This window comes from Alligator sinensis, unplaced genomic scaffold (genome assembly GCF_000455745.1).
Source record: "Alligator sinensis unplaced genomic scaffold, ASM45574v1 scaffold628_1, whole genome shotgun sequence".
Taxonomy (NCBI): Eukaryota; Metazoa; Chordata; order Crocodylia; family Alligatoridae; genus Alligator; species Alligator sinensis.
In genome coordinates this window covers 4,365,532-4,392,216 of record NW_005841873.1, presented here as the reverse complement: position 1 = coordinate 4,392,216, position 26,685 = coordinate 4,365,532, and positions in this window count along the sequence as shown.

The window sequence follows — 26,685 nt, the reverse complement described above, 5'->3', positions numbered from 1 at the left end:
CCCCCTGCCCCCAATAGCTCAGGTGTGAGCTACAACCTATAAAAACACCCAGCCAGGATTTTAACCTTTCAATTGATGGAGACTCAACCCCAGCTGTTGTGTTTGATTACAATGGGCATGTCAACATTTGCTATTAATGCAACAGAATAAACTCTGGCACACCTTGCACCAGAGTTTATTGCTCCCAGGTGCTGCATTTACATGTATGTCCAGGGCCGCAGCATGTTGAGCCGGGTCAGAGCAGACCTGGATGACAGGTCCACAGGGTGAGCCTGTCAGCCAGCTCAACGTGCTGTGGAGGGGCTGGCTGGAGTACAAGGGTGCTCCAGTATGACGCTAGCCAGCAGCAAAGCACCCTTGTGCCCCAGCCAGCCCCGTCAGCATCTATGCTTGTGCTGCAGCATGCTAAATGCCACCGCAGAATAGCTCTTGTGTTTACAAATCCAGGCAGTCCTCGACTTGCAACGTTTTGAGTTATATTTTGCACTTACAACGTTTATAAATTGGCACTGTTTCAACTTTACAACACAAGTTTCAACTTACAACACTTGATTCAATGCAATGCCATGCCACTGAACAAGTTCGCTGCATCGCTCATCTCCCTGGAGAAAGTCTGTCCAAACTTCCTTGGACACTTTCTTTAAGAAAGCAGACGAGACTCCAGAAAAACCTGCAGCCAAGACTCCTGAGAAGACTCCAGCCAAGAGCCCTTCAAAAAGTCCAACCAAGAGCCCTTCAAAAAGGCCAGCAAAGTCACCTCAAAGGAGTCCTTCCAAATCAATATGATTGCTATTTGCAATATAAATATATGAATGTAGCTATATTACTCATCTATAATTGATTGAATACAAAATTCTGGGGTATTTTTGGTGAAAATAGAGTATCAGGTCTTGGTTCAGGAACCAATCCCCCATTTATAACATTGTTTCTTATGAGAAAATTGGTTCCAATTTGCAACGCTTCAATTCAAGACGTGGTTTTCAGGAACCAATTGTGTTATAAGTCCAAGGACTGCCTGTACTAATATACCATGGTGGCATTTATTAGCTTCCTGGGGCCTAATAGGGCCACATCTGTAGACACCGAGACTTTACTGCGGAGCTAATTAGGCAACTCGGCAGTAAACGGTGTGTAGATGCACCCAGTGAGTGTTAAACATCTGTGCCTGCCTTCCACTCTGAATCAGTCCCAGTTCAACTTTCAGCTGCTAGATTTTGTTACAGATGTGGTCTACTGGACTGAAGAGCCCTCTATTAGATAATCCCATGCTGGCTCATATAGACTGTGATCAAGTCACCCCTTGACCGTCTCTTTCTTAAAATAAGCAGACTGTGCTCCTGTAGTACACACGTGGTCCACAGAGGCATCCCCATGGCTCTTCTCTGAACTCTTTTTTGGTTTCCAATATTCTTGAATTGTTGGCACCAGAACAGGACGTGGTCTCCCAGTAGCGTAGAGATCATAGCAGTGCTAAACAGAGAGGCTTACTAGCAGTGCTCCAAATCCTTTGTTTATACCTCTCAAGGATTACCTCTGCCCTTTCAGCCACCGTGTTGCACTGGGAGTTTGTTGCTCACTGATTCCCCTTCATGAGTCCAAGTCCATTTCAGAATCGCTGCTTCATAGGATAGACTCCTCCCTTCCATACGGATGGCGCACAATCTTTATTCCTAAATATTATTTGCTATATGAACTTCATGTTGTTTGCTTGCATCTAGCTCTACAAAGTAATTCATATTGCTTAGTGTCAACGACGCATCTTCTTCATTATTTATTGCTCCCGCAGTCTGCGTGTCACCTACAAGCTTTATCAGTGATCATTTTATACTTTCTTCTGGGTCACTGATAAAAATGCTATATGGCCAAGAATATGGCACAGGCAAAAATAATCCTTGAAGGGCCACAGCAGCCAACCTGATGATTATTTCTCATTTAAAATTCCATTTAAGAGCCTCCAATAAAACAGTTTTTCATCCATTCAGTGTACACTAGGTTCAGTTTTGATTGTCTTGGTTTCTTAATCAAAGGGTCATGAGGCACCAAATCAGATGCCTGTTACATCAACATTATTACCTTTGCCAATCAAACTTGTAATCTCACAAACAAATAATTATCACCTTTTTGACAAAATCTGTTTTCCATTTAAATACATTGCCTTTTCCATTTAAATACATTGCATTTAAATACATTGCCTTCCTTTAATTCTTGACTAGGATGTTATGATCTGTTCCATTATTTTGTCCATCATTTAAGTCAAGCTGCCAGAACTATATTTACACGTCAGCCTGTTTATGCTTTTCAGATATTGGTATAATATTTAAATACTGACACAACATTAGCTTTCCTACTGTTTAAGACTTTTAAAACTGGAAATGATCTACAAAAACCTGCATCCTGAAGATATCAGAGGAACTAAAAGTAGTAGAAGGAGCGCAAAGAATTTCATCATCAAATGCATTTCTCTCATTTGTGGGAATGTGGCAGTTGAGTATCTCCTAAAATGTTTTTAAACATTTTCTAATTATCATTGAGACAATGTTTTCTTAGGGTAATATCTTTAATTGGATCAACTATGTAGCTGGAATAGAGTTAGGCAAACTTGAGGTTTGGTAAACTGGTTCTCTTAAACACCCAGCACATTATAAGCAAGTGTAAGGAGCCCGTTATCTTGTTCACTAAAATGATTTGGTGATCTATAGCAGACATCAAGAAGTGCATAAGAACACTTAAAGCTGGCAGACTGGGTCAAACCAGTGGCCCCTCTAGCCCAAAAGCCTGTCTCCAACAGCAGCAAGTAGTAGATGCGTTTTAGCAACGGTGTGAAGAATAGGGCATGCGATCCATCCCCCATCAATGCCATCCTAGCACTCCTAGCCTTTTTTACTGTTAGAAAATTGATCCATAACAGTTTAAAATCATTTGCTTCTGAGCTGTCAGTGACTTGAAAGGTGATTCCATTTTTGTCAGAGACTGCCATTCACGCTCCCTCTCCCCACCTCAGTCTTTCCCAAGGTAAAATTGATTTTAATATTCCAATCCTACCAATCTTCCCACCGTATTTCAGGAAAGCCAACAAGGTTGAATTTATGCTTGTTAGTGAGCGATTCCGGTTCCTCTTGTTTACTGCCCATTGGTCTACATGCAACTCAAGCATGTCTTCTCACCATGTCATGGGGCATTTAGATTCATTTTGTTCTCAGCAAGCTTGATGTTGTGCAAACGAGTGCTCATTTGTTCCCCCCTTTTACCTCCCCCTTTTTGTTACTAGTCTCCTACCCTTCTGACTCTACTATTCAGTAGGTGAAAGAGCAGTTCCTCTTCTGCTGAGATGGAGACCACTGAAACTGCATAGCTACCTTCCCCGCCTGCAAAGTGGATCAACAGTCCGTAAAAGCAAAACCCTTCCTATACGAAGAGCCCAGTGCTTCACTTCCAAAACCGTTCTCCTACTGTCTGTCTTCAATTGCAAGATGCACTGAGAAAATCACTTAGACATTCAGGCACCTTTCTTCCTTGATTTGTATTTCTAGTTATCAATAACACATTGATATGTTACTCTGATAGGACCCTTTGCTAACTTGGCACAACTAAGACAAAGCCCCTCTACCTATATATTCAGGGTATTGACTTGGTGCTTTAAGTGACATCTGCCATCAAGGGAGGTTCTGAACTGGAGTTTACATTGGTGCTAATTGAAAGGATGTTGTCTTCAGGGAGTTCACTAGGAGACCTCAGTTTTGGCATTTACTTTGGCATCCCTTGGCCCAAAATAATGCAAAGCGATCTGGACTAAGCCTATCCCTGCTTCTTGCAGGCAGATGGGAGTAAAGCTGGAAGGTCTGGTTATATTGATTTTAGCCAGGCACTTCTAAGGGGATAGGATGGATAGCTGTGGTTCTTAAGTTGTTTTTTTTTGTGGGGGGTGTTGCTTCATTATATGGCAGAGCACCTATTATGGATAGGAGCATTTTTGTCTTCAGGGAAGAAGAGGAGGAGGGGTAAAGAAGGATTTTATTTCTCTTAAAGAGCTCAGATAAGTCAAGTTGCAAGACTCCATAGACAGAAGGTCTGATACGGCCTAGCAACTCTTGGGTTGCTAAGTGTATGTGGGTGTTTCATCCATGGATTTCAAAGCTACTTATAAGCAATTAAACCTCATAACATATACAGCTTGCCTGGAAGGTAAGTAAATAAATACTCTCACAATTTAACAAAGTGCTGTTAGTGCCAATACAAGCAATAGGACCCCGGAGTTCTCTAATGTACTCTAATTATTGAAGCCTCACTCCCCCAGATACACTCTCCCCATGCAACAGTGAACCATTTAATATGTTATAACACAGAGCCATCCTTGTATGCCTTTAAATCCTATTTGTCTTGTGCAAATCCAGACAACTTTGGATTTCAATGCATCCTTCAGTTAAGGTGCACTGGTTTTATACGGTGTAGCTGAAAATAACATTTGGCCTGTTTTAAACTGTATCAGGGCAATTCTCAGGAATATAGCATGTTGCAAAGGCTTTTTATTTTTATACCAGTTCAACTCCACTGATTTTAACGGTGCTCTCCTTGAGCTTATACCTGTGTCGGAGAGTGGAAATTCAGGCCAATAGCCTCTATTAACACTCCAGAGATGGATACACAAATAGCTATTAGACTATTTTCCCCACAGTATTGTGATTTTTGCTAGCCACTAAAAACCTCCTGCATTTCTTTGCTCTGACTATTCCCAGAAGAGAAAGGCAAAATTAGATGCAGATTGCTACAATGAACGTCACTGAAGAGCATCCCCAGCTCTCAGTTAAGACGCAGAAATATAAATGAGCTTAAAACAAAACTTATTTGCTTCAATATCAGTCGCTTCATGGGATGGAGGAAAAGCAAGGCTGGAAGTCAGTGACTCAAGACTATTGGGCACAGTATTACTTGGGTGATAAATCACAGAAAAGCAGTGTTTACAATGACAAATGATCTCGTGCACAGTTTCTGCTGCCATGCAAATTTCCAAAGATTTGAATGGGAACAGATCATTAACACGCTTTTCCATATTAAAGCTCTCTATAAATGAACTTAAAAAAGTAACAAGAGCGCTGCCAAGATTTAAAAGGCACTGTCCCACCTTAGGGACAATGACAAGAGATGTACCACTCCAACAGGAGTTCCTGGAAGCATTATAGCTTGCTTTATGCTCAGCGCTTGGTCACGTGCAAAGAGGAGGCAAGAATATTTCTCTGTGTAGTACCTGAATAGAGCAATGCCAGACCCTCCACTCCACCTCAAAGTAGACCAGAGCAAGAGTCTGGCTTGGTTTGGATCTGGGGCAATGTCACAGGATCTATGGTTATATACAGAAGGATCAGACACCCCCATAATAGGAGAGCAGAGCTGCATCTTTTGGTTGTGTTCACAGATAGGGAAAACGGCTTGCATTATAGCATCCCGCCATACCAGTAGATTTGATGTATGGCAGTTCTGTTCCCTCTGTCTCTAAAATCCCAACAACATCAATATTTTGCAGAGGGTGAACGTATCCCTGCATTGAGAAATACTACACCATTCTTCAAGGAGAGAGGTTTATATTTACGGAGGGTGTCCTTTTGTAGATATTTCCCATATAGTTAGGGTTAAGACTTTAGGTACTCTTGTGTACAAAGATGCACTTAATTGTTTGGGGTTTTTTCCCCCCAGGAAATAAATACTGAGAGAATGGATAGGTCAAAAGGCTTTTCAGAAAAGATATTTAGTTCCTCTTATAAATTACTAAATTTGTTAGCCAAATGTAAAGATAACGGGAAGGAAAACCAAATCACAATTATGTTGTTGTAATACAAAATGTGCATGCAAACATCATTTAGCATTGCTTCTTTCATTCATGAGGGGCATATGACCAATGAGGTGAACAAGAAGTGATTTAGAAAAAATGAGAAAATAAAATTCTGCATCCCCTGACATTTAAAAAACCTGAGATGTCGTGTCTGTGTCCTTGTTGTGCTTCAAAACAGACTGCACTGCAAATGGAAATGAGAAGTGGCATTTACTTACTCATAGTTTTAATAACATATGCAGATATTGTATAATGTGTGTCAAATGCCATTTGGCTCAGCTGAATCTAATTTATCTTAGTCCTGCCTACCATATCTAAACTACGCACCTATAATAAAATGTGTGGGTAGGAGAAAATGCTCTGTAGTTTTCATAGTTTATTTGAATACTCTTTAATTCTTACAGCTTTAGTATTGCCAGCTATTAAAGGAGCCTGATCCAAACCTTACCAAAGTCAATGGGTGCTTTTCCATAAATTATAGTTAGTTTTGTATCAGACTGTCAGTTAATAAAAGATGGTGGGTTGAGAAGCCCCAACTCCATTGACTTCACTTAAAGCATGGACTGCTCAGCGCTCGATGAAATCAAGCCATAAAAAAATATATTTGATTTGCCTTTCTGGTGTTTTGCTATAAAGGAACTGCCTGCAGGGAGCTAAGTTACCAGTGTGCATGGGGGAAAAAAATCACATTCATCACTATTTCAGAAAATAACTGGTCTGACAATGCTGACATCTCCGCATCTTATTCTGAAGGTCGCACATTAAAATAGTTCATGGCCTCCCACTGGGCCAGCATAAACCAGTGGCTGGGACTCTGGCTGGGGACTGCAAAAAGGAATTCAAGTCTCATTTCCACTGCACAACCTCTCATGCAAGTCACTAATTCTTGGTTCCCGAATTTCCCCAAAGAGGTTGGAACAGCAGAAAATATTTTCAGAAGCATCTACTGATTCTGTACCCAACACCGCAGTAGAAGTCAGTGTTGACTTTCCATGACTTTGGGGCTCCTAAGCCACTTAGCTAATTTAACCCAAGGCATGCATCTTCCTTTGTAAAGTGCTTTGATATCTGCGGACTATGAGTATGAGTTGAGTTCAATGTACACCAAACCGTACAAAAAGTTGTAAGAGATGTGATGATTTTAAACCATTGGCAAAAGGGAACTTCAGAATTAAAGCTGCGGTTCCATCTTTATGAACTCCCCCTATTGTATGAAGCTATTGAAGAGATCTTAGGACAGAGTGCTAGCCTACGTGCTGTAGTGTCATATTGCTGCAATACATACGCATGATAAAGAAAAGTAGTAGTTGGAGCCAGTCTTTGAATTGCCCTGCTTTTATCAAAACCTTGGAGTATCTTATTTTTAATATATCTTTTCAGTTCATTTCTACATGGGGACTTTTCCCCCACACTGTAGTATAAAATGAAAAACCTATTACCATCATCCTATATTCAAAACCTGCATTCACAATGCTTTAACTATCCAGCTGATATGTAAGGAGCTCACCAGCTGTTTCATATTTTTCTAGTCATTACTTTCCTTCATTTTAGAGGCTATGAATCAAGCCTAAACATATATATCCAACAAAACCAGCAGAGTAGGTCAACAGTAATAATGTGTCCTGCTACCTCTAGGGACTGACGTAACTCTTTACTGTAATAAGAAGAGCCCTACAACATTTGTGCCCGTAAATGCTACAGGGATCAAAGGCATGGTCTGTCAGTGTGTACTAAAAATGGGTATAAAAAAATAAACCGCTTAATGCTGACACGTCTTTTTTTTCCCTAAAGGTTAAATAAAATCTAAGCTTCCTTCTTCAAACCTAGACTTTCTTTTAGGGATTTATAAATTAAATCACTTGCATTACAATAGTGTGCAGGAGCTTTAAATACAAATATGACCCCACTGTACAAAGCACTGCCTATACACATCAAAAGACAGCCACTGCCGTCTACAAAAGCGATTCTCAGCCAGCGTGTTGTGGCACCATGGGCTGCCTTGAGATCCTTTCAAGGGTGCTACACGGTAACACAAAATTTTAACACTGTTAGGTGTGCAAACACAATTTAATAGTTTTCTAGGGTCGGAAGGGACCTGTTAGATCATCGAGTCTCGCCCCCTGCTCTGTGCTGGGGTCAAGTAACCCCGGCCGGGGGCTTGTCTAAATTTGTCTTGAAATGCAGAGATTTCAAACAGAAATCCATAGGGTTGAAAACATGCTGGTCTGGGGTGGTCTTTCTGACTTCTTTGCAGCAGAAAAAATGTTCTATTATTTTTCTGTAGTCAACAAAATGAGTGAAAACTAAGAGCTGGGATTTTCCTAGGGGTGCTTTAAGTCTAACAAAGAATACCCCGAATCTAATGAAGGGTCCGTTGAGTCTATAAAGGTTGAGATCCGCTGCTCTCCAGTTTTTGTTTACACTCTAAACCAGAAAGGGAGGTAGACAATATCGATGAAGAGGCAAGATTCAGAAATACTAAGTAATTTGTCCAGGGCCACACAAGGCGCCTGAGAGAGAGAGAGAGAAATTATCAGGTATTAAACCCAATACTCGTGAACACCAATCCAATGATAAACCATTCATCTAAGAATCAAGACTGATTTATTCTAGTCATATTATGCCATGGCTATTTTTTCATGGACACCAATAAATTATACTTCAGCTGTCTGACGTGCTTGTCACAATGGGATGGTAAACTATACGTTTTTCTGTACTTTCTTTCACATGGCGTGTGCAGGGATTTCAGATGGCTCATTTGAGGCTCAAGAATGTTATTGATAAGTGTACTTAGGTGGTTAGCTTTAGCAAGCACTTGTGTTAATTTTATACCCCACAACTTGACAGGCAAGGTTCTTCGGGTGAATCTGATATCTTTTATTAGACCAATTTCAATTTAAGTTGGTCTAATAAAAAATATCAGATTCACCCGAAGAACCTCGTCTGCCTATGTCCTGAGACCAACACGGCTACATCCTACACCCCCAACCTACACCCCTATACCACACAACTTGAATTTAGCATGCTCCTGGCAATAACTGTATGATGCAGTTCAAGAATGTGCGAGAGAGACATCGATGCTTAGTTTCTACTCTGTCTATATTGGTAAGTAGTGATGGATCAGAATAGCTACTAGCAATGCAACTTATGATACTGATGAGCACAAAATCAAGCCCTGGCCCCCAAAAATTAAATGATGGACTAGTGGTCCAGTGATTTGGTGCAAAAAAATTAAATGATGGACTAGTGGTCTAGTGATTTGAATGCAATTTCAATACAGTTTCTGGAGGAAAGTTCTGCAGTTTTTACTGATCTCTATAATGAATTCTACCCTCACAATCTTACTGTTGTAATAGGACTCCACAGGGTTAAATGAGAATAGAACTGAACTCACAGGTTACATCCAGATGAGCGCAGATGTGCGGTATGTGGCGCCACAGACCTGTCTGCGCTGCCACCCAACACACGTACAGACATGCCCCATGCTGTCTTGTAGCACAGGGAGGGGGTTTGACCCTGGGATCTCTCAGGGTCAGAAAAATGCACAGCAAAAAAAAATGGGGTGGCGCACACAGTGGCAACATGCGCCGTCCAAAACAGGAGCCTGGCTGGCCACACTCCAGCTGCTGACCAGGACCCTGGCTGCGTGAGTGCCATGCCTTCAGCTCCCCAAGGCCCCTAGGATCCCAGGTAAGGCTGCTGGGGCCAGCACAGCCTCCCCTACCCCATCCGGGGTAACCTTCTGCACACCAGAGCACATGTGGCGTAGGAGTTCCCCAAAGTCAAGTAGCAATGGCAAAAGATGCGCCGCTGCTACTTGTCCTCAGGGAAACAAATGACCATGCTTGTCTGGATGTGGCCAAAATGTTTTAAATGCCCTTTAGTTGTTGCTCCAAGTAAAGTACTCCTTAGAATAGTAGATCGGCTATTCAGCTATACCACCAAGTCAGCACTACAAGACAAAAGTATGTTGAGTGTGCTTGGTAAGAATGACAAATCACTCATGATGGATTGGTAGCAGCACACCTCGAGCTCTCCATTTTACTTTAGAAAAAACTGTAAGCCATGTGCGTCCAACCTACAACGGTGCCAGTTACAACAGTGAAACAAATTACATCTGTGTGCCATAGCAATCATTCAAGGTGTTATTGATTACATGACTTCAAAGGTGAAAATGTACAAATAGACTATATAATAGAAACCTACTGAGCAGCTATTGATTTACACCAAAACACATTGCAGCCTCCATAGCATCCTTGGCAACGTTACACATGCCAAACTTCATAACGAATGCTGCGTTCCCCCCCCCATTGCAAACTGAATTTTTAAGAGTTTTCAGTACAGCAGTGGCTCTAAGTGATTAATATTCAATTGCCAGAGTTTTCCTGTTTGTAGAATGAATCTTCTTTCCAAGAGCGCAAAGGTCCTTAATGGGCACTTCGTCAAAATGCAACAATACGAGACAGAATGATGCTTAGTTTAGTTTAAAAATACAAGGTTGGTGTTAATCATAACGAGGTTCCAAACTTACCGGTAACTACAGCGAAGTATCCAACAAAAAGGTATTCTCAGAAAAATACTTGAATTTTATACTAAAAGAAACCATGCCAAAAAATGGGTATAGCATAGTTATGGGTCTCATTTATACTGTTAGGTAGGTAGACCAAGATTTTCAAAATTGAGACTAATATTAAGCTACTAAATGCACAGTAGGGTACCCAAATAAATGATCTTGTCAAGAGTGCTGAATACAAAGTAGCTCCCTTTAACTTCAACCTAGGAACTATTTTATACTCTGAATTTTTGGGAGTCAGGTCATTTATTTAGGAGCCGAAAGCCCTGACTCAACTAGATCCTTAAGAACTTGTCCTACTTTAAGGACGACAGACATTTCATTCATGTGAAAAGACCTACTCATCTGCTGAACGTTAGGCCTAGAAGAACTGGAGCTAAATTAAGATTGCTTCTTCAGCTTCCTGAACAGTGGTACCATGGCTGCTGCATTGTGAGGCAAGAGTCCCACTAGGGTGTTTCCAACCTGGGGAAGAAAATCAGCCTACCTGCTTAATACACGCACCCCAATTTGGGGGACTGATTTTGGGGAGAAGATACATGGTATATGTGAGAAAATATGGTAAGCAGTGTAAATATAGCAACATTTCTGATCCGGATGTATTGCTATGCCACAGAATCATAGAGAAATAAACAGAGCTACAAGGGAGCGCAGAAGATCATCTAGTCCAACTCTTTGCTGAAGTGCAGTACTTTGTACATGTCCTTATGGACTTTCATCCCATTTATCTCAAAGCATTTTTGCAATGTATCAAGGTCATTCTGAATCCTAGTCCTGTCCTCTACAATGTATACTACCCTACTCATTTCACACGCATGCTCCAAACCCAGAATGGTGTTGGCAGAACAAATCCAAGACTGTCCTGGGTGGCTGCTTCCAAGCGCACCGAAGACCAAGGTCTCCAGAGGAGCCTTATTGACACATTCGTGGATTTGGAGTGTACCTGTGAACGTGGGTAGTCAGGGAGTGACTAGCAAGGGTCTGGTCAAGAGGGGGTAGATGGGCTTGTCAGTCTTGCTGGTTTGAAAACACCTGGCTTATCTGAAGGTTGGTCTGCCACAGACCTCTGATACGTTTGGAGGGTAAAACTCTAGAGCACATCCCGCCGACTATTCCCTGACTCATATGGACCAAACCCAAACTGTGGCACTGACGCCACCTCGGAGGTCTCAAAAGTGGCTGCTGGTGCTGCCCCTTCACCGCTTCTGCAAGTTGGGCAGGGCATGTGCAAGGCTGCCCGGGACGTGCTGGAGGTGCAGCATAGACTTACAGCAACCTCTAAGTTGCTATCTTCCTACTACTCCCGCGTCCTTAGGTTGACAGTTTGCCATCTGAGAGTGGACTGTGTGAAGACTGAAGCAGAAAAGGCATTGAATATCTTCTCCATATCATCCACTAGTTTCCCTTCGCTGTTCAGGAAGAGACCTCCCCTTCCCTTAGTCCTCCCTTCTCTCACTTCTAACATATTGATAGAAGGCTTTTGTGCTGCTTTTTATGCCCCTTGCTAGCTATACCTCACTTCATGCCATAGCCTTTCTTTCTGAGCTTGTCTATACAGCCTCATATTATTCCCTTATTATCATCCTTAGTTATATGGCCAAGTTTCCCTACTATGTAAAATTCTTTTTTTTTTATTATCCAAAGTCAAAGAGCTCATAGTTTAGCCAAGCAGGTCTCACACTACACTGCCTCTCCTTCCTTCACATCAGATCCTTCTTTAGCATCAGATTAATACGATTAAAACACAAGCAACTTTGACTGTTTCCCTGCCAGACTGCACTGTGTCAGTCCTTTATTAATCCTAATTCTAGCTGCAGTACTAGCTTCATTGTCTCCATTTTTAATTAAAAAATATTTAGGGTCATCTTTTTTATTATTTTCAGTAATCTGCATGCCTTAATAATGAAATGTCTTAATAATGAAGTGTCCCACTTTCATCCGACATCAAGGATTCTGACGGACCCCCGGAGTAAAGACCTTCTGACTAAGGCAGGATGTTTTCAAGAGATGTATTAGCTGAGTAATCAGGTCACATATTGGCTCTCTGTAACAGATGACAAATTGTGAACTCTGGGAAGGCTTAGCTTGCCTGAGTATTGTATTTCTAGATCGTGTCACTAGCAGATTCTGCATTCAGATCTTGTTTTACATATCCTTACAACTCCCAGCTATCATCATATGCCTATAGTCGGAGGATGGGAGGCAGACAAGATGTTAATACTAAAAAGAGAACTAAAGTAAATTTAATGAAATGTGTATGTTTGGCAAGAACGGTAAATATTTTAAGGAAACAAACCACTAGAAAGATTTTAGTTTTTATTCTGAAATTGCTGCTTACCTACCTGAAATGTGAATGTAAGGAAGTGTGAAGCACTTAGAAAAGAACAGCTTTGTGCCTAATTCTAAGTAGGAGGAAAACATTTTTTTTTAGAGAAAAAAATACCTTTAAGTATACTTGTTTTTTCAAAAGTAACTGCTGACAAAGCATGACTGCATAAAGAAGGCTCTTCTTAGCAGTGCCTGCAAATCTGTGATGAGGGACTAAGAAAGAAAAAAAGAAGGAAATTAAACAAGGAGACTGCTGTGACTCAAATGATTAATCTTCTGGTTTAGTAACTGCTATATGCCACTATGCAATTAGGGCCAATACAGACCTGCAGACACTATGGATTTGGGGCTTTATCCAATGACCAGTAAAGGACTGGAGAATGCCTACGGGTTTCAGTAGGATTTGGATAAGGATTATAAGGGGTTTGCACTATGCTCTGCCTATGTCAAGCTTTTATTCCTAGATAATGAGCAGTGATTGTATGTGGTGGTGATATGGCACCTAGAATGGCAGAGTGCTGACCCTAACAAAGGCACTGCAATGTAAGTATTAATTAGCACGAAAAATGACCATTTTATCTTTTGCTTAAGACAACCTTCAAAAACAAGCAAAGTAATGAATGAACGATTGACCTTTACAGAGCAATTCCTAAACTTTCACTCCAAGATTTCAAGACACAAATTCATACACTCTGGTTGTGATCTGGCCAGCAGATTCCCAAAAAGAGACCTTAACCGCCCCGCACCCCACCACAACTCCAGCATGTAGAAAGCCTCTTAAGAGAAATGGATGCTGTGGACGTGTCTACACGTGAATTTATGCATGCCTAAGGCGCATGAAGGTGATTTAGGTCTGCGTTTACACGTGCACTCCTTGAGGTGCCTTAACGTGGCTCGTTGGGTGAATGCAGGCTGCCCTGGATAGTGCCCTGGCCAGCCCGCCGCATCCACAGCTGTGCTGCAATCTGCTGGCGGTGGGCGGGTGCCGTGCTGGGAAAGCGTTCGGGGGCAGCTCAAACAATGAGCACGTTACTGGCCGGGGAATGCAGAGAAAGGCATGAGACGTGCACGGGGCTGCACGGGCTGCCAGTGGCGCATGCAGAACCGGGGCCGCTGGATTGCGACTAGAGACAACTCGGCTCCAAGTGAGCAGAGGGCACACCCGAGCCCCCAGGCCATGTCAAGTGACTCCAGGCAGCTGCACCCAATGCTGGGCCTGCCTGTGGGGTACCAAGCCACCTGCTGGCACCCCAAATCCCATAGCAGCGAAGCCAGGCGGTGCAGCCCAGTGCCAGCTGAGGGGGTGGAAGACTCCAGTCCCCCCCAGATGGGCTCGGCTCGGCCCCGGCCCCAGCTCTAGCCCCCTCCCTGTGTTCCTGCCTCTTCAGTGTCAGTCCACACCAGGCCGGAGCTTTATGCAGGTAACAAATTTAGGCATGATTAGATTAAAATCGCCATTTCTAAGGTGCATTAAGGGCACACACATATAGACCCGCGCCCTTAACGCACCTTAAAAATGGTGATTTTAGGTTAATTGCGCCTAAAAGAGACATGTGTAGATACAACCTGTGTTGCTACAACAAACCTCTAATGAAGTCCTCTGTGCACGATCAGTTGGTTGCATTCCTCCATTTTTTTTTACAGGCTAAAGGGAACTAACCTTCAGCAGCACAGGATCCTGGAGCACAGTGCAAAGACTGCCCCATTTATGCTCCCTCTACTGAGTAGCCTTGGATTCCTATGACAGCCTCATCACATGAGCTTTGGATGGTCCGAGCTCCAGTTATTTGGGAACAGAACCAAGGATTGCAGCAAGTAGATATTTATTTGCATGGTCTGCCAGTTATGTTAGGAATTACTGTTCCTGTAGCACCCTCCATGGCTTTTACCTGACCATTGCAGAGGGAAGCCTCCTTTTGCAGCTCTTACAGGGGAAGGCCTCTGCAAGGCAACACACTGTGGGGCTGGGGAAGAAGGCAGAGCTTATGAGGTGGGTAGCAGAAATGGCTGATGAATTGTTCCAGTATTTGTGGTTAAGTCTCATCACCAGGTAGAAGCCAGGTCTGCAGAATCTAAAGCTCATGCATAGGCTTCTCCCTACCGCTCTGCTGCTGCATGACAGAAATTCAGAGTTGAGTGCTAGGTTTGCTCATTTAATATTATTATTTTGGTAGTATTATTGCCATTATTATTATTGTTGTTTTTCAGCATGCTTTTAACCAGTCTCAAGATGATGCCGAAAATACTAGAGCGGGGCAGGCAATTATTTTGGGCGGAGGGCCGCTTACTGAGTTTTGCAAGCCATTGAGGGCTGCCTGACAGACAGCCGGGGCAGATAAATATTAATTTTTAAAATTTTTTAGGGACCCCGTGGGCTAGATAGAATGACCTGGCGGGCTGCATCCGGCCCGCGGGCCGCATTTTGCCCACCCCTGTCCTAGATGTACGACGAACATATTGCACTACACCAACCTATGAAATACAGCCACATCTGGGTTGTTCTCAGCCATAGAGAAATACAGGAAGACAAACTGGTCTAATTCTAGGCCTGGGATATTTTGGTGTGCATACCTAAACCCTTGGATGATTTTCCTGAATCCAATATAAACTTCAGCGTATTTGAAGCTAATTTATTCTCCTTCCTGGACACACCTAACCCATGCAAAAAAAGTACCAGGGCATTTTTTAGCACCAGAAATAGCAAGGGTTCTGCTTTGAGCTCATCCTTTGAATTTCCAGTGTCAGTCACCAAGTTGCTGGCTCCTGGCTGAAAATTATTTCTTAGAGGCAAGGGGGAAAAAAAAAAAGAAAAATTATATAGCAATTGCCTTAAGATATGAAAACAATCTGTTTCAGTCATGGCTTGCCAGAAGCTATTTGACCAAGTTCAACTGCTCGGAAGTCTGTTTCACTCCTCATTTATACTCTCTTTGCCACGCCAATTGATGTCAAGCATGAGCCACGCACAAGTTTAGAAAGCCGGCAAACAAGCTGTAAACAAGTGACTGAGGCAGAGGTAAATGGTTTATTGCTGGCATCTTGCATCAGGCTCAGATGCTGGAGTTTTAAACCGCGTCACACCGTTACACTGTGCATTGATTTATAGTGTTTATGGCAACCAATATTAGATGACTATACAGTATAAAAGAATGTCAACCCTGCATTACAATCACTGTGTCTCGCTCCATCTGCGTGATTTACAGTAAAATGTGTTCTGCAGTCAAGCATTTTTTTTTTTCCTTTTCAGGAAATCTTACTTTGTTTCTTTGTTAAATGATGCTCGCTCACAGACTGGAAAGGGTGAGCAATTGCAAGAGCGATAGACGCTGAAACCCTGGGGGTTTTTTAATTTTATTTTTAGCATGAAACCATTCCATTTTCAGATAGATGTTCACAACTGATGGGAGGGGAAGGAGCCAACAAGAAGCATGCGAGACGGTCGCTGAAAGACAACACAGTCCAGTGCTCTGCAGTATACAGTTGATCACAACCTAAATATCAATCATCTAGAAACTAGAAGCAGTGTTAATTTATTCGAGATAGGGTTATTAATGTGATTTATATGCTGCACTGCATAAGAGACATCCCCAAGGATAAACTTCAGGTAAATCAGCAAGGCAGCACCGGTTGGAGCACGGTTTGGTTAGGCTTTGAATTTATTTTACCTTTCTATCCCACTGGTTCAGTGCTCTACTCAGAATAACGGCCACTCCACGTGCCCCTCTCCTAATGACTTTTGAAGCCAGTGGTCTCAACTTTTAGGATTCTTGGATTGCCGGCCCCTAATTAATAAGGATAATTTTTACTGGGTAGATGGGAGAGTACACGCGGCTAGGAGTGTTATGCTTTCTGTAAAACGAGAAGCTGAAAAAAGGTTTATAATTACACACCAAAGTGCTCACAAACACCCTGGGATGGGCACTTTACTATTCTTGTCCTCGAATATTCTTGTCTTGTCCTCCAAAGTTCTCCAAGAAGGGAAGGAATGGGAGGGAAGTGGGCTTTGTCCCCCTTGTCCAGGCAAGAGATGGACAAGAGAGTTAGCCCCAGATAAATGCAGGCCCATCCACAGAGGAGCTAAAGCAAGAAGAACAGCCTGCTCCTTTCACACAGAGCCCAATGTCTTTGAAAAGAAAATGGAAATTAAACAAAAAAAAATCACTTGTCACCATCGTGCCATGCTGCATTTGCACAACAAACGGTAAGAACAAACTGTTTCCCAAATAAATATTCAAAGTGTTTTAATTGACAAATACATCCCTTAGAGGAGAAAGAGAAATGTCACTCCCTGAACAGGGTGAAACCAATTAAAGTTTCTTCTGGTATGATCAACAGAGCTTAAAAAAAAAAAAAAGGGCAACAGTACATTGGAATTATAGATATTTCATGAGAAAGGACACATTTGACAAGAACGCAGAAAATAGAGCTAGAAACACAGGGACAGAGAAAAATACTTTCCACTTCCTTTGCAAGGAGAGTTTTAAATTGTAACCATAACTTAGAGACTTTGTTAGGGAAATCTTCTTTTCTGACAACTGACTTTTTTCTCTCTCAATTTTTTTTTTTATATATAAACACAATAGCAAGAACAAATACATAGCTATAAAAGTGTTATGTAATGAGTACACCCACACAGTTGCTGTGGACAAGAGATAATATTAGATGAAAAACTCCTGTGCTTCAGAGAATTTAGGAAACACTAGTTACTTGCTAGGAAGAATCTTCTCTAGTACGCAGGTTCCTATCGAATTGTTCAACAGGAGGCATTTCTTATACTTTCCCTTGAAGGACTTCTCTGAGAGAGGATACTTTACCTGACACAACCGCGTCAGCACCTACTTTCTTATATCATAGAAGTCTGTTCTATCTTTAAATGCCGTATAAAATGTGTCTTGGAGCATATCAAGATTTTCAAATCATTTCAAATTTTGGAAAAAATGGGAATTTATATATATATATATATATATATTGTTCATCTCTGCAGCTTAGTTCCATTCTGAATATTTGAATTTTGCAATTTATCAGATGGAAAGCAGACTGTGTAAAATTCATTATAAAATGTACATAACTTTGACCACCATTCATGCACTTGACTCTCTTCCTGGAACTCTTTCTACCAAAGTCTCCGAAGCTGTTTCAAGTAGCCACCACTACAAAGCAATAATCAGACAGATGCTGAGCACAGGACAAGACATTCTTAAATTCCAAGATTTCCAGAAAGTTTGCAATTATTGGTCTTTCTGTTGCGTGCCAGAATTAATGTAATGTAAGACTGACTGCCCTGGACAGGAACCGCCTTTCTTTGTCCTCCAACCAAGTGCAGGATGGACAGTGGCAGTTTTCTCACATTGCCAAAGTAATGTTCCCAGCCCTGCCACCAAGGAGCTACCTTTAGAAATTAAGAGAGAGAGCTCATTCTTCTTGCCATTTTTTGGCATGTCCGTGCAACACCTGCAAGGACACAGTTTTGCTGATAATCAGCCAGTTGGATGTGAACCGGCCATAGCTTTCTTTTACAAGAAGCATGGACAGGATTCAGGTCAGTGGTCTAAAGATAAAACATCTGTCTCCTTGCTAACTATCCAGACACTCTTGTAAGGTAACTATTTTCAAGCTATTTATCCTGATATTCAGGTCCATTGTTTCTAAGTGCCGCATCTTTTTCCAAAGCAAAACTTCCATTGGTCTCAATGTGGCCATAAGGCATTGTTGGTCAACATGCCACTTACCTGCATGCATCAATGCAGCATTACCACTGCGCATGAAAGCAGAATTTGTCACAAAAAAGTAAATGACCACTGTGAAAGAAACAAAGCATGTTTGACTACAATAAAGTCTCAGACAAGTCATTTCAGCTCTATTTTCACACATAATGAGTCAAATCCTCTGCTGTTGTAAATTGTTGTCATATTATTGATGTCAATGAAGTGACACCAATTTACAGCACTCTCTAAATTAATCTTGCCCTTATTTGCACTGGACCCTTCCTTCTGGACTTATGCAAACTGGGACCTAACAAATTTTTTTTGAGTTGTACTAATCTTTCCATTGTATAAACTATTGCTCCAATCCAGCTTCTATCACCATAATGTTTTGGGAATTTCTCCCTTGTTTCTGCAGCTTGATTTACACTAATCAAAACTGACCCCTACCTTATTGGGGGTAAAATTTCTCAACTATAATCGACAGTGCTGGCGTCAGCTTGAGTTAACTGTTTGTTGGCTTCACATCTCACCGTATTTAAAAAAAACCCAGAGTGATCCAGATCAATACAAGGAACTTGCTTTCATCCTCTGAAATAAAGCGGACAAAAACTATCAACAGAAAAGAGGTGAAATGCTACAAAACAACTCTAAATCGGATATAGCTCAAAAATCCATTCAATCTCCCTTTGTGGAGCCATTGTTAATGGAAATTACAAACGGGTTGCAGACGGTCTGCTTGTAAAGGATGAGTGACCACACTGCTGGTTTCCCTGAGCCTATTATTGCATTCCCTGTGGATGACTGGATCCTCTGTTTGAAAAACCAAGCAGGGGAGAAGCGCGCACACTCCTGGAAAGCTTGTATTTTCAAATCAAGAGGCTGCAAAACGCAATATGCTTGCTAACAGCAGTTCTTCACGAGTCAGAGGGGCACCACTGATCACAAATCCAATAATGCCTGGCATGCTTGGGACACCTCAAGTAGCTGTAAATATCTACCATACGCCACACCAAAGCAGCTTGAATAATATTCCAGGGACGGCAAAAAAGAAATATCAATTAAGTTAACACTGCATTCTTCAGGTCTCCTTCGAGAAAGCAATAACAACATCAATGACTTCCCCCAAACACAGTCACTTGGACAGTGCAAATAGCTTCTGAACGACATCAGAAATTACAGATACAAACACTGTTCAGACACCAATATCTGCTGGTGCAATACATTTCCTCTACTCATGCTCTTATGTCACTTTGAAGGGCGTCAAATGTATGAAGGGCTTCATAAAGCATAGATAAAGTGGGAGGCTTGTACTTTATAGCCAGGCCCAATGTCACCTCTACCCTTCCCATTTTTCCTTTCATCTCTGTTTAGATAGAATTTAAGGTTAGGCTTTGCAAATGAGTAAGAGGCTACTTCTTCCCTAAGTGATGCATGCCTGCCTCCTCCAGATTTATTTGAAGTCCTAGGAAAAACCATCATTTCTTGTCTGGACCACACATACAGTTTTTCATAAAAGCATGACTGGATGCTCTCTCATGCAGACAAATAATAATCTCTTGCAGCTGCTCACCCAAGCCTCTTCCAACTCTAGATGATCCCATGGCATTGGAAAAAATGTACATGTATGCAGGCGTCCCTTTAGTGCATACTAAACCTTGGTCACCACTGTGGTTGGAAACAGCAGCAGTGTAACAATTAGCTCTAACACAACAAAACAAGTAATAAAGGAAGCTGCAGCACCCAAAATGTTGAGGGGGTATAGCTATGCAGAACACGCAAACTGCTAACTGGTTTCTTTGCTAGCAAAATGGTGTTGCTTCCCTCCTTCTAACGTCTGCCAATAATCCTAAAAACAGCAGGTGGCTGGTAGAGGGATCTTTCACATACTACTCCTGACATGAAAGGAAAAGACAGACGGACATTTTCTGGGTGAGAGGAATCACTCCAAGGAGCACACGAGGTTGGCTTCATTTTGTGGAAAGCTTGCAGATCTGCTACGCTTAAAAAAAACCAACCCTCTAAACTATTAATTAAACCATACCTTGATTTCAGTTGACTCTCTTTTTTTTTTTTTTTATTCGTCTCAATCTTTATTGATATAACTTGGCCTTCAAAACAAGGTATTTTCTTCTTAAAGAAAACAGTTTCTCCAATGCAAACCCCGCATTATCAAGAAGTTGCTTTTTCCTTTGGCCACTTGGAAAATTCTCCTTGCACTACGAATACAAATACCCACGCTGTAGGCATTATCGATGGATAGAGGTTGCATTCCTGGATGCTTGTTCCATATACATCTTAAGACAAATCCATAATGGGTATAAGAGGAAGACTGCTTTCTACTGTTGGGGCTTAGGTTTAGAGCAAGAGTATTCACAAAAGTAGTTAGCTTACAGCAGAAGCTATGTAAAGCCCTACTCTCCTTTGTCTTATAGGGGCAGTGAAATTCAAATGAAGGTTGCTAAAGCTTATTGGTCAATCAGAGAATTAACATTTTCACATCTGGCATGGTATGAATCTACATCTTTCCTTTGAATCCTTCAGTGGCTGTTATGGCACCTCTGCTTTTTTCTAAGCAAGTTCAAATTAATGAAACTTGAGCAGGTGAACTGACAGAAACCTGGAGGGAACGGATCAGAAAGCTTCAGTGAGATCTTCATTCGTTCTGCAATTTTCAGAGTGGCAGGCAAGGAGACAGGCAGTCACTAAAAAACATGAAAAGCCTTTAAAGGGCAAGGGAAGTTTAACAACCTGTTCCTAAGGCTGGCACGCTTACTCCGTGCTTTCTTTCAAAACGAAAAAAAAAAGAAAAAGAGGAAAATAAACAATCAATCATGTGGTTTTAAAGTTGTATTTTTTTTTTAAAGTATCAGCATCTCCTGGTAATTGAACAAGTGCTCTACAACGAGCCTTTGAGCATATTGGAATAGAAAAGAGAATCCTGCTCCTACGTTGGTTCGTTATGAAAGGTCAGTCTCGATACACAAAAGGGAAATGTTCAGGTATGTGTTTGATTCCAGGAAGATCAGAAATAGTTTTCATTATGGTGCAGCACAATGCAATTGCATGATTTTGCCAAGAGGCATTTTTTTTCTTTCGTTGAACTTTGATTGTCTTTGACTCCCATTTATACAGGATAGGCACCATTAAGTCAGTCCTCTGGGTCAGTTAAGGAATACATCAATCCATTTTTTTTTTCCTTATCTCTACTCCAAAGTAATTGCTCGAAATCTATAGTGCATCTGTCAACACTGCATATAGAGCTGCTTCTCATTTATACTAAGGTCCATTGGTAGATATAGACATATAAAGGGATGTGAAAGTGGGAGTAAATGATGCTTTAACCTATTTTAAAGCCCCTTTAAACTACCAGAGGGGTGTAAATTAGCTTTAAGGTAACTGTGGATGAAACCCGATATTTAACCCACTTACAAGGGTGGCCGATCTGTAAAGAAGAGCTGCCTTATGGTAACCATCAAACAACCTTCAGTTGAAAAGGGAGAAATCTGAGCTTTGAAGGTGCATTTGCCAATAGCAGCCAGCCAAAGAAGTTCTGACAAGCAGATTCAGTTACCAAATATCACTGCTTAAGCTAAATCTCTGATAAAAAAAAAAAAATTACACGATCCTCCATCAGTTGTTTAATGTTGAGTAAGTTGGCCAGAGATCAAGGTCAGGGAACAGCTATCTTGTGACGGGGGACTGGTATTTTCTCAGCGCATTCTCTAATTGGCTCTCAACTCCCATTAAGAGTAGAGAATTATCTTGACAAACTTCTTGTCCACACACATTCCATGTTCAGTGGATGCCTTCCAGCTCCTTTGAAGGTTGGATTATGCCAATCTGTTCCATGCATTTGTTTGTGATGGGAATTTCATAGCCGGCAATCATTATCAGACATACAGCTGTTTCAAAACTAGTCATTGACTCACGCATCCACTGCTTGTCCATCCTTTAAGGCAAAAAAGAAAAAAAAACCTGTAACAAAGTACAAGACTGATTGCCTAGAAAATCTGGCAGGATCCAATCAGTTCCTGCTTTTAAATCAAAGCTATTTTACATATAGCATGTATGAGGTAGGAATTTTAATTCTGTTCAACAAGAGATTCAGTTGCAGAAAATGTGAATACTTCGAAGCGCTAAAAATGACAAGGCTAATTCACAAAAGTATTCCTTACTTGTGCCACTGGCCCCATATATTTTAATGGTACTAGTTACTTCGGGCTGAAGTGTGTCTTGATCTACATGCTTGTTTGAATGAGACCCCTACATAAAAGGCATACCGAGATTTTGCATCCAAGGTACGCACACGTCCTTACTTTCCCTGGTAGCAGATTAAGAAGGGAGGAAAGGCTGAGCTGTGGCTCATCCTTTATTTGCTGGTCAGTCTACATCAGACTAGACTAGGGCTGTTGCAATACTACTACACATTGCTTTCTCTCCTGTATCCACCTAGGAGCAGCGATGAATTTTGCCTCCTTAACCTAAAACGGCTCACTTGGACGCTCTTGGGATGGTGCAGGGATGCACAACCCCTTACAGTAGACTGTTTTCTTGTGATAAAATCTAATCCACTGGCTTCACTAGTTTCACTTGCATAAACTGGAGCTGAGAGGTTGGGTCTAAGGAAGAGATGCTATGTTTTAAGGGATTTTTTCAGTGATTTTTTTTTTTGAACTATGCATTGTCATAAACACACAACTGTGCTCAAAAGATAAAATTGATGACTCCCCTGTAAAGAACTGTAAAACTTTTACAGTAATTCCCATCCTCCTGTGGCTCATCCATAAAACAATCCTTCAGTTATATTATGCATTTTAAACCTCTGCAGGGGACACATCAGACCGTGTACTTGGTATTGTTTATATTTAACTACATTAAGGTGATAAGAAAGATGATCCTTATCCCCAAATTTCTTGTGAGTTATGTAGTCCCCCTAGACACTCAGCACCTAACAGGATTAGACTGTCTTAATCTCACTTCAAATTACAGTCATTTGGGAGGCTAGCAAAACCTCTTTAGTGGTGATCAGAATTAAAGGAGTACTCATATTATTCTATCATTTTATACAATAATACCTTTAGCTTTTCTCTGTAGCCCATTCTTTCTTAACCACATCATCTCGTACATTCACTTCCCCGTTTTTATGCCAAACAGAAGAAAAGTATTTCAAAGGCTTTTCAACCTAAGTCAACTAAATACTATGGAGTAAAATCTACGATCAGCCTGGAAAAGAGCTGTTTCTTAAAAGAAATGTCAAACTACCTGGTTCTTGGTGAAATACTTAAATGGTGTAGCCCATCGTCCCAGTCCCGCAACCAGTAGCTAGTGGCCGCACTGGTTGCTCCTCTTTAAGATACATCACTAGAAGCACACACTCAACTCAGAGGATAGCGCTTTGCCTTGCAGTATCTGGCCTGAACAGTTTGATGTCTCATCTTTACCTTAGCGTTTTGATTTTATCTCATGATGATGTTCCTAAATCCCTTGTGCTGCATTTTCACCGTGACTGTAATGCTGCTATACAGTAAATGCGCACACTGCTTTCCAATCTGGAGGTGCTAGTATTTCGGTTCCACTTACAATGTAATCTCTATGTACGGACACAAAGCAAACTTCTACCCTGAATGGGAGTGTCATGGATCATGTAAAGTCTATCCACAACAGGCAGGACCTTAGCATAATAAGGTTTCACCCAAATGTTTTGCATACTAAACTGCGTGAAATTCAATGTATCGACCTCGGAAAAATGAGGGGTGAGTTGATGCTGCGGGGATTTGACTTTACGGCTCCATGGCTTCAATATCTGAGGTTTATACTTTTAAGTAAGCCTGCCCAATGGCTAGATTGTAGGATCACGGGTATTTTCTCTTAGCTATTATCTGATAAAAAGGGTGTGGGAATACAGCCATAAAAAGGAGGAGAAGGCTGGCTAATTAGTAGTACATGATGTTGCATGCACACTTTATAGCACCCACCAAAATGTAGGCACTTAAGTAAAAGAAGAAGGAAATCAGGGAGAGTATCTTTACTGAGAGAATCATTACGATGCAGAACGGGAAAGGAGAGGGGGAAACGTCTGGTCAGTAAAGGAAAAGAACTGATTAAGACAACTCTCTCCGTTGTCAATCGTGTTTTTCTCTGACAGCCACTCCTAGACGTTATTGGAGTATTTCTATACTAATCTGCTACCATATCTATCAGGTCAAGCGCTCATCTGTCTTATACGAATGCAGCTTCAGGAGAGATTTGCCAGGGGAAATTTGGCAGCTTGCAGCAGAGGATCTGGCCCAACATCTATTTTTTTTTTCCAGCATGAAACAAGGTACAGTATTTTCCATCTCTGACAATTGAAATTCACTACCACCACCCAGGAAAAAGCAAGCCAGTTCTGCTAGCTGGATCTGGGAAAAGTAGCCATCCACTGTAAACCCTTAATTTTACTCTGTTAATGTGCAATGAAACAGGCTGACGTGCCATAGCTGTGTCTCCCCCACCATGGAAGCCAGGCAGAAAACAATTACTGCTGTTAACAGAGTGTGATAGTTTTCTCTTCCAGGCTAATTAAGTGGAGAGCATTTGCTGGGATTTGGTGCTTCAGTTTAAATGGGAGGTTGGAACGGCGTAGGGTATCTTTACAGTTTCCATGACAGACCATTTTTCTGCATGTAATCCATTACTGCAAATCCGAACAATAATTTAGAACAGCGATAATCCCCCATACCATTGACCCTGAAGATCTTTACAGCAACAGAAACGAGATCAAAGGACAAACAGACAGTCTTTTAATCCCTCTAAGTGTGAGTTCAACCTAATCTTACATTTTTGTCTGTTAAGTCTCCGCAAATCTGCTTTTAACTTTGTTTAACATTTATTATCCTTTTTCATGCTCTAATTTTGCAGAAAAATACTGTGAGAGACTAGGAGCACATTCAAATATTTCTCCAGAGGGGTGGTGTTTCTCATACAAAATGCTGGTTTCTTCTGCCAGCTATTGGGGCTAGAAGTAGGTGGACTGGAGAAGCATACGTGGGAAATAAGAAGGGGGATTTAGATAGATAAATGAGGTGCACAAAGACTCCCAGGAATTAGCCGTCTCCTTCCTTCATCAGTAGAGAACCTAAATAACAATTATGAAAAACATTTCAAAATAAGACATTAATGGGCAGCAATTCTCCGTCACAAAAATGTACTTTGGGTAAATGAAACCAGGAGGCGACTGTGTAGCCTAATGGTCATTTAAAAAACCCAAAAAAGTAGAATGCATATTTATAAGCGGGGGCTATGATTGTATAAGCACATTATCCTGTTGCTCTTAGAGGCTCTTACTATTTATATACAATGATCGTCTCTAAGAACTTGTCACCTACCTTATGTAGATAAAACATGGGTCTGATCCGTGGCCCAGTGAAGTCAATGGCAAGACTTGCATTGACTTCAAGGGCTTTAGGATAGGATCTGTTGCTGGGTTTTCTATAAAGGGGGAACCAAAGAATAAAAGAAACACTGAGATAAAGTAACCCTGGGGGCAAAACTGAGACCTTACGGGGGAGCTTGCGCAAAGCCTGCTCCTTCTGACAGCCAAGCACTTCTGTACAAGTCCAGGGAGTAACTTAGGTACCTACCCAGCTACTGAAGCGCTTTGGTTGAATCAGGAACACAGTTAGCTTTGCCTTCTAGCAACTGGCAGTGAATCAGCATTTGTCCAATGATGACCACAAACAAGGAACACTAATACCCCCTCCCTTTTTGAAGTATCCTAAATCATAGGCCCTCATTCCTCCAAAAATATCTCGAGTCCGGGATGAGGAGCCCGCTAGAGTCACTGCATAACAAGAGTCCTAACAACACACAGGCAGTTCAGCATAGAGCTGTCAGTCCTTTTATATTTCCTTGTATTCCCCCATCCCGGCCTTGTACTAAATCAAGAAGCTCATATGCACGTAGACAAGCTCTGTCTCAATTCTGAGATAAACACCTTTTAAAAAAAAATAAAATCCAAAGCAAGGCTAGCTCAGCTAATGAATCAACCTTTTGGTGCTAATTTGCAGAGTTCAACCTCTTCACTACAAGTGACTTACATGAGCGCTTGCAGCTTGAGAGCTCAGGCCCTTATGCGGGGCAGCACGGAAACATGTTCAAAATGACTTCAATGGGGTGTAAACACACTCTTAAAGTTAAGCCAGTGTCTATGTGCTGCTCTGACTAGAGAGCTTCCCTAAATTGAAGCCTATACATTGAGCCATATACATTATGCT